The sequence below is a fragment of the Cervus elaphus genome, chromosome X (genome assembly GCF_910594005.1).
Source record: "Cervus elaphus chromosome X, mCerEla1.1, whole genome shotgun sequence".
In the NCBI taxonomy this organism is placed as follows: Eukaryota; Metazoa; Chordata; class Mammalia; order Artiodactyla; family Cervidae; genus Cervus; species Cervus elaphus.
In genome coordinates this window covers 154,556,390-154,565,997 of record NC_057848.1, presented here as the reverse complement: position 1 = coordinate 154,565,997, position 9,608 = coordinate 154,556,390, and the positions used below count along the sequence as shown (strand labels likewise).

At 40.0% G+C, this 9,608-nt stretch overlaps 1 pseudogene; it reads left to right on the top strand.

Annotated features, from left to right (window-relative positions):
• Positions 1-344: 344 nt before the first annotated feature.
• LOC122689383 lies at positions 345-4,680 on the top strand (annotated as a pseudogene).
• Positions 4,681-9,608: the final 4,928 nt, after the last annotated feature.

Below are 9,608 nucleotides of genomic sequence, written 5' to 3'. Positions count from 1 at the left end.
TTTCACTCCATGCTATCTTTATCTTTCTATATTATCTTATGCCTCTTTCTACTAGCAATTATTTGATACTTTCCATACTTTGTTCAGATGCCAAAGGTACATTCAGTTATTGACATAATTAATTGTCATTACTTTTCTAGGCACAGTTTTGGGCCACAAATTTCCTCATATATTAGGAGCCAGCCAACCAGGGTTGGCAGCTCTTGAGCCATTTCTAGCTATTAACTGGCTAATGTTCAACAAGATGCGTTTCCTCAGTCTGGAAGATTGAGTCAGGCGATTCTCCTCAAAAAGAGATAATGGGCTTTCTGCTGTAGGCCCGAGTGGTTGCTGCCAAAGTGGACAAGTTCATGAAACTTGGGAAGGTGATGCTCAGTCAGACAGTTCAGTCACTCAGTCCAGTCCAACTATTTGCAACCCCATGGACTGCAGCACACCGGGCCACTCTGTCCATCACCAACTCCTGGAACTTACTCAAACTCATGTCCATTGAGGTGGTGATGACATCTAACCATTTCACCCTATGTTGTCCCCTTCTCCTCCTGCCTTCAATATTTCCCAGGATCAGGGTCTTTTCCAATGAGTCAGCTCTTCACATCAAAGTATTGTAGTTTTAGTTTCAACATCAGTCCTTCCAATGAATATTCAGGACTGATTTCCTTTAGGATGGACTGGTTGGATCTCCTTGCAGTCCAACAGACTCTCAAGAATCTTCTCCAACACCAGAATTCAAAGGCATCAACGTTTCAGTGCTCAGCTTTCTTTATAGTCCAACTCTCACATGCATACATGACTACTGGACAAACCATAGTCTTGACTAGATGGACTTCCATTGGCAAAGTAATGTCTCTGCATTTTAATATGCTGTTTAGGTGGGTCATAACTTTTCTTCCAAGGAGCAAGTGTCTTTTAATTTCATGGCTGCAGTCACCATCTACAGTGATTTTGGAGCCCCCAAATTAAAGCTTACCACTGTTTCAACTGTTTACCCATCTATTTGCCATGAAATGATGGGACCAGATGCCATGATCTTAGTTTTCTAAATGTTGAGCTTTAAGCCATTTACTCTCCTCTTTCACTTTCATCAAAAGGCTCTTTAGTTCTTCTTCACTTTCTGCCATAAGGGTGGTGTCATCTGTGTATCTGAAGTTATTGATATTTCTCCTGGCAATCTTGATTCCAGCTTGTGCTTCATCCAGCCCAGCATTTCTCATGATGCACTCTGCATATAAGTTAAATAAGCAGGATGACCATATACAGCCTTGACATACTCCTTTCCCTAATTGGAACCTGTCTGTCGCTCCATGTACAGTTTTAACTGTTTCTTCCTGACCTGCATATAGATTTCTCAAGAGGCAGGTCAGGTGGTCTGGTATTCTTATCTCTTTCAGAATTTTCCAGTTTGCTGTGATCCACACAGTCAAAGGCTTTGACATAATAAAGAAGAAGTAGATGTTTTTCTGGAACTCTCTTGATTTTTCGATGATCCAGTGGATGCTGGCAATTTGATCTCTGGTTCCCCTGCCTTTTCTAAATACAGGTTGAACCTCTGGAAGTTCATGTATTATTGAAGACTGGCTTGGAGAATTCTGAGCATTACTTTACTAGCATGTGAGATGAGTGCAATTGTGCGGTAGTTTGAGCATTCTTTGGCATTGCCTTTCTTTGGGATTGGAATGAAAACTTAACTTTTCTAGTCCTATGGCCACTACAGAGTTTTCCAAATTTGCTGGCATATTGAGTACAGCACTTTCAAGGCATCATCTTTTAGGATTTGAAATAGCTCAACTGGAATTCCGTCACCTCCACTAGCTTTATTCTTAGTGATGCTTCCTAAGGCCACTAGAATTTGCATTCCAGGATGTCTGGCTCTAGGTGAGTGATCACACCATTGTGATTATCTGGGTGGTGAAGATCTTTTTTGTATAGTTCTTCTGCATATTGTTGCCACCTCTTCTTAATATCTTCTGCTTCTGTTAGGTCCATACCATTTCTGTCCTTTATTGTGCCCATCTTTGTATGAAATATTCCTTTGGTATCTCTAATTTTCTTGAAGAGATCACTAGTCTTTCCCATTCTATTGTTTTCCTCTATTTCTTTGCACTGATCACTGAGGAAGGCTTTCTTATCTCTCCTTGCTATTCTTTGGAACTCTGCATTCAAATGGGTATATCTTTCCTTTTCTCCTTTGCTTTTCACTTCTCTTCTTTTCACAGCTATTTGTAAGGCCTCCTCAGACAGCCATTTTGCTTTTTTGCATTTCCTTTTCTTGGGGAAGGTCTTGATTCCTGTCTCCTATACAATGTCACAAACCTCCATCCATAGTTCATCAGGCACTCTGTCCATCAGATCTAGTCCCTTAAATCTATTTCTCACTTCCACTGAGTAATCCTAAGGGATTTGATTTAGGTCATACCTGAATGGTCTAGTGGTTTTCCCTACTTTCTTCAATTTAAGTCTGAATTTGGCAATGAGTTCATGATCTGAGCCACAGTCAGCTCCTGGTCTTGTTTTTGCTGACTATATAGAGCTTCTCCATCTTTGGCTGCAAAGAATATAATCAATCTGATTTGGATGTTGACTATCTGCTGATGTCCATGTGTAGAGTCTTCTCTTGTGTTGTTGGAAGAGGGTGTTTGTTATGACCAGTGTGTTCTCTTGGCAAAACTCTATTAGCCTTTGCCCTGCTTCATTCTGTACTCCAAGGCCAAATTTGCCTGTTACTCCAGGTGTTTCTTGACTTCCTACTTTTGCATTCCAGTCCCCTATAATGAAAAGGACATCTTTTTGGGGTGTTAGTTCTAAAATGTCTTGTAGGTCTTCATAGAACCGTTCAACTTCAGCTTTTCAGCATTACTGGTCGAAGCATAGACTTGGATTACTGTGATATTGAATGGTTTGCCTTGGAAACGAACAGAGATCATTCTGTCATTTTTGAAATTGCATCCAAGTACCGCATTTCAGACTCTTTTTGTTGACTATGATGGCTACTTCATTTCTTCTAAAGGATTCTTGCCCACAGTAGTAAATATAGTGGTCATCTGAGTTAAATTCACCCATTCCAGTCCATTTTAGTTCACTGATTCCTAAAATGTCAACATTCGCTCTTGCGATCTCCTGTTTGACCCCTTCCAACTTGCCTTGATTCATGGACCTAATATTCCAGGTTCCTATGTAATCCTGCTCTTTACAGCATCGGACCTTGCTTTCATCACCAGTTACATCCAGTGGAGTTATTTCTCCACTGATCTCCAGTAGCATATTGGGCACCTACCGACCTGGGGAGTTCCTCTTTCAGTATCCTATCATTTTGCCTTTTCATACTGTTCATGGGGTTCTCAAGGCAAGAATACTGAAGTGGTTTGCCATTCCCTTCTCCAGTGGACCACATTTTGTCAGGACTCACCATCATGACCCGTCCGTCTTGGGTGGCCCTACATGGCATGGCTCATAGTTTCATTGAGTTAGACAAGGCTGTGGTCCACGTGATTAGATTGGTTAGAGTTTTCCATAATTATGGTTTTCAGTCTGTCTGCCATCTGATGGAGAAGGATAAGAGGCTTATGGAAGCTCCCTGATGGGAGAGACTGACTGAGGGGGAGACTGAGTCTTGTTCTGATGGGGGGGTGCATGCTCAGTAAATCTTTAATCCAATTTTCTGTTGATGGGTGGAGCTGTGTTCCCTCCCTGCTATTTACCTGGGGCCAAACTATGGTGGAGGTAATGAACATAATGGTGACCTCCTTCAAAAGATCCCATGCATGTACTGCTACACTCAGTGCCCCCAACCCTGCAGCAGGCCACCACCGACCCACGCCTCTGCTAGAGACTCCTGGACACTCACAGGCAAGTCTGGGTCAGTCTCTTGTGGGGTCACTGCTCCTTTCTCCTGGGTCTTGGTGCACAAGGTTAAATTTGTACCCTCCAAGAGTCTATTTCCCAGTCCTGTGTAAGCTCTACTGTGGGGTTAATGGTGACCTCCTCTAAGAGGGCTTATGTCATACCCAAGTCTGCTGCACCCAGAGTCCCTGTCCCTGTGGCAGTCCACTGCTGACCTATACCTTCACAGGAGATGCTCAAGCACAGTTCTGTCTGAATCTCTGTGGGGTCCCTGAGTCCTGGTGTGCACAATGTTTGTTTGAGCCCTCTGAGCGTCTCTGGTGGGAATGGGGTTTGATTCTAAACATGAATTCGCCCCTCCTACCATCTTGCTGGGGCTTCTCCTTTGCCCTTGGACAAGGGGTATCTCTTCAAAGCCACTCCAGCGCCTACCGTCTTACTGGGGTTTCTCTGACCCCAGGTGATACTGGTGATGCTAGTCCTAGCCAGTTGCTATTCTGGACACAAAGTGATCATTGTGAAGAACATTGATGACGGCATCTCAGATTGACCCTACAGCCATGCTCTGGTAGCTAGAATTGATTGCTATCCCTACAAAGTGCCATGGGCAAGAAGAAAATCGCCAAGAGATCAAAGATCAAGTCTTTTGTGAAACTTTATCATCACCTCATGCCCACAAGGTTTTCTGTCAATAGCCCATGGACAAAACTGTTGTCAACAGGGATGTCTTCAGAGACTCTGCTTTCAAACTGCAAGGCTTGATGAGAGGCCAAGGTCAAGTTCGAGGAGAGATATAAGACTGGCAAGAATAAATGGTTCTCCCAGAAGCTGTGGTTTTAGGTCTATTTCAGTCATTAAAAATACAAAAATAAATAAATAAAGGAGAGAGAGAGATAGTGGGCTTGTCAGTGACAACTAGCACATACAGTGGATAAAACAGTTACAGACTATGAACTGAGGTAGGCAAAAATATAAATTTTATTTCTCCATAACTGAACTAAATCCCTATTTTGAAACTTTATTCTAGTGATAGCAAAAATGTCAGAGTTTGTTAATTTAAGGTAAGTCACTCAATTCAGGGTTTTCTAGGTCAAATAAGAGTTCTTCCCTTACCACTTTTTCACATTTCTTAGTTTGGGTGACCCTAAAAGCAACATCTGAGATGAAGATTAAGATTCTAGTAGTTTATATGAGTTGTATCTTTGGAAACTAACAATGAGAGAGCAAAAAGACTGAGACATGGGAGAAGAAAAAAACAGTACAGATTTTTTTTATTGGGCTGTTGGCAATTGGGGTTCTATCCCACTATGCCCCCTTAAGAGCTGGTTAGAATGCAACCCATAATTGCCTCTGGAAAATAGAGTGTTGGAACACTTATCTTTCAATGCTCACTCCTCGTTGGTTTAAAATTTTTCCTGGAGGCATAAATTGCCCTGTACTTCTGCACTACCTTGCACACAGGTTGAGAAAACGCCCATATCTTCAGAAAATGTCCTAAGACAATAAAGTATAAATTTTGTGTGCATGCTTGGGGTAGTTTGCTGAGCATACAAGAATGATCCACTGGAGTTGCAATTAATATCTGAGGATTGCCAAAAGAATGTGATATGGGACACCAAAATGTTCTACCACAGTCCAGGAGAAGACATGGTGACCATTATGTGAGTGATATCCAGGTGTCAGAATCTATCCATGCTGGAATCTACTGCAACTATTAAGGCTCCATTTATCTAGTCTTTATCTTCTAGCTCTGCTCAGATTCTGAGGCATCCTCATTTACTTCTAGTCTCCAATTGTCAAGGAAATGCAGGGAACTCTGTGCCCTCCTTCCTATGACCATACAGCCCCATACATCCTTTACCCTGTCTACACTCAGCTCCTTCTTCTTTCCTCACAGGGAGAGGTCTGGGATGGGGGCTCGAGGAGCAGTTTTCAGAAATGAGACCTGAGGACCCATTGTCAGGGACACACACCAAAATCTATATCAGTAATTGCTTCTCCTTCTGAATAACCAACAACTCACAGAAGAAATCAAAAAAGAAATCAAAATATGCATAGAAACAAGTGAAAATGAAAAGACAACAATCCAAAACCTATGGGATTCAGTAAAAGCAGTGCTAAGGGGAGGGTTCATAGCAATACAAGGCTACCTCAAGAAACAGGAGAGAAATCAAATAAATAACCTAACTCTACACCTAAAGCAACTAGAAAAAGAAGAAATGAAGCACCCCAGGGTTAGTAGAAGGAAAGAAATCATAAAAATTAGGGCAGAAAAAAAATGCAAAAGAAACAAAGGAAACCATAGCCAAAATCAACAAAGCCAAAAGCTGGTTATTTGAGAAGATAAATAGAATAGACAAACCATTAGCCAGACTCATCAAGAAGAAAACGGAGAAGAATCAAATCAACAATATTAGAAATGAAAATGGAGAAATCACACAGACAACACAGAAATACAGAGGATCATAAGAGACTACTATCAGCAGCTCTATGCCAATGAAATGGACAACTTGGATGAAATGGACAAATTCTTAGAAAAGTATAACTTTAAAAAGCTGAACCATGGAGAAATAGAAAATCTTAACAGATCCATCACAAGCACAGAAATAGAAACTGTAATCAGAAATCTTCCAACAAACAAAATCCCAGGACCAGATGGCTTCACAGCTGAATTCTACCAAAAATTTAGAGAAGAGCTAACACCTATCCTACTCAAACTATTCCAGAAAATTGCAGAAGAAGGTAAACTTCCAAACTCATTCTATGAGGCCACCATCACCCTAATACCAAAACCAGACAAAGATGCCACAAAAAAAGAAACCTACAGGCCAATATCACTGATGAATACAGATGCAAAAATCCTTAACAAAATTCTAGCAAACAGAATCCAACAAGATATTTGAAAGATCATACATCATGACCGAGTGGGCTTTATCCTAGGGATACAAGGATTCTTCAGTATTTGCAAATCAATCAATGTGATACACCATATTAACAAATTGAAAGACAAAAACCATATGATTATCTCAATAGATGCAGAAAAAGCCTTTGACAAAATTCAACATCCATTTATGATAAAAAACCCTCCAGAAAGCCGGCATAGAAGGAACATACCTCAACATAATAAAGGCCATATATGATAAACCCACAGCAAACATTAACCTCAATGGTGAAAAATTGAAAGCATTTCCCCTAAAGTCAGGAACAAGACAAGGATGCCCACTCTCACCACTACTATTCAACATAGTTTTGGAAGTTTTAGCCACAGTAATCAGAGAAGAAAAAGAAATAAAAGGAATCCAGATTGGAAAAGAAGAAGTAAAACTCTCACTGTTGGCAGATGACATGATTCTCTACATAGAAAACCCTAAAGACTCCACCAAAAAATTACTAGAGCTAATCAATGAATATAGTAAAGTTGCAGGATATAAAATTAACACAGAGATATCCCTTGCATTCCTATACACTAACAATGAGAAAACAGAAAGAGAAATTAAGGAAACAATACCATTCACCATTGCAACAAAAAGAATAAAATATTTAGGAATAAATCTACCTAAAGAAACTCTACACACACACACACACACACACACACACACACACACATAAAACTATAAAACACTGATGAAAGAAATCAAAGATGACACAAATAGATGGAGAAATATACCATGTTCATGGATTGGAAGAATCAAAATAGTGAAAATGAGTATATTATGCAAAGTAATCTATAGATTCAATGCAATCCCTATCAAGCTACCAACGGTATTTTTCAGAGAACTAGAACAAATAATTTCACAATTTGTATGGAAATACAAAAAACCTCAAATAGCCAAAGCAATCTTGATAAAGAAGAATGGAACTGGAGGAATCAACCTGCCTGACTTCAGACTATACTACAAAGCTACAGTCATCAAGACAGTATGGTACTGGCACAAAGACAGAAATATACATCAATGGAACAAAATAGAAAGCCCAGAGCTAAATCCACACACCTATGGACACCTAATCTTTGACAAAGGAGGCAAGAATATACAATGGAGAAAAGATAATCTCTTTAACAAGTGGTGCTGGGAAAACTGGTCAACCACTTGTAAAAGAATGAAACTAGAACACTTTCTAATGCCATACACAAAAATAAACTAAACATGGATTAAAGATCTAAATGTAAGACCAGAAGATATAAAACTCCTAGAGGTAAAACACTATCTGACGTAAGTCATAGCAGGATCCTCTATGACCCACCTCCCAGAATAATGGAAATAAAAGCAAAAATAAACAAATGGGACTTAATTAAACTTAAAAGCTTTTGCACAACAAAGGAAACTATAAGCAAGGTGAAAAGACAGCCTTCAGAATGGGAGAAAATAATAGCAAACAAAGCAACTGACAAAGAATTAATCTCAAAAATATGCAAGCAGATCATGTAGCTCAATTCCAGAAAAAAAAAAAAAAAACGGCCCAATCAAAAAATGGGCCAAAGAACTAAACAGACATTCCTCCAAAGAAGACATACAGATGGCTAACAAACACATGAAAAGATGCTCAACATCACTCATTATCAGAGAAATGCAAATCAAAAGCACAAGGAGGTACCATCTCACACTGGTCAGAATGGCTGCTATCCAAAAGTCTACAAACAATAAATGCTGGAGAGGGTGTGGAGAAAAAGGAACCCTCTAACACTGTTGGTTGGAATGCAAACTAGTACAGCCACTATGGAGAACAGTGTGGAGATTCCTTAAAAAACTGGAATTAGAACTGCCACATGACCCAGCAATCCCACTGCTGGGCATACACACTGAGGAAACAAGAATTGAAAGAGACACGTGTACCCCAGTATTCATCGCAGTACTGTTTACAACAACCAGGACATGGAAGCAACCTAGATGTCCATTGGCAGACAAATGGATAAGAGAGCGGTGGCACATATACACAATGGAATATTACTCAGCTATTAAAAAGAATACATTTGAATCAGTTCTAATGAGGTGGATGAAACTGTAGCCTATTATATAGAGTGAAGTAAGCCAGAAAGAAAAACACCAATTCACTATATAAACGCACATACGGAGTTTAGAAAGATGGTAACGATGACCCTATATGCGAGACAGCAAAAGAGACAGAGATGTAAAGAACAGACTTTTGGACTCTGTGGGAGAAGGCAAGGATGGGATGATTTGAGAGAATAGCATTGAAACATGTATATTATCATATGTGAAATAGATTGCCAGTCAAGGTGCAATGCATGAGACAGGGTGCTCAGGGCTGGTACACTGGGATGACCCTGAGGGATGGCATGGGGAGGGAGGTGGGAGGGAGAGTCAGGATGGGGAACACATGTACACCCATGGCTGATTCATGTGAATGTATGGCAAAAACTACCACAATATTGTAAAGTAATTAGCCTCCAATTAAAATAATTTTTTTTTAAAAATTGTGTTTCCTGACCCTCTACTCCTTGACACCAGTCTGTGAGAATCCTATCTAATTTAAACAGGTGGGGAAAACTGACATGACTTATTTTGCATTTTTCATGTCTTCTATTTCTGTCATAAACTTTGTCTCCTGAACTCTCTGAGGCTCTGACTCTTCAACTCAAAACTTTTTACTCTCAACATTATCATCTCTTTTGGGAGCTTCAAAGGGCTGTTTTGAGCCTAAAAAGCTGAGCATTGACTCTTTTCTTTGCCCTTTGTATTTCTTTTGAAATAACTGTACCCTGATAAGCAATAAGCATAGAATATTCTTTCATGCCGGGTCTCCAAGAG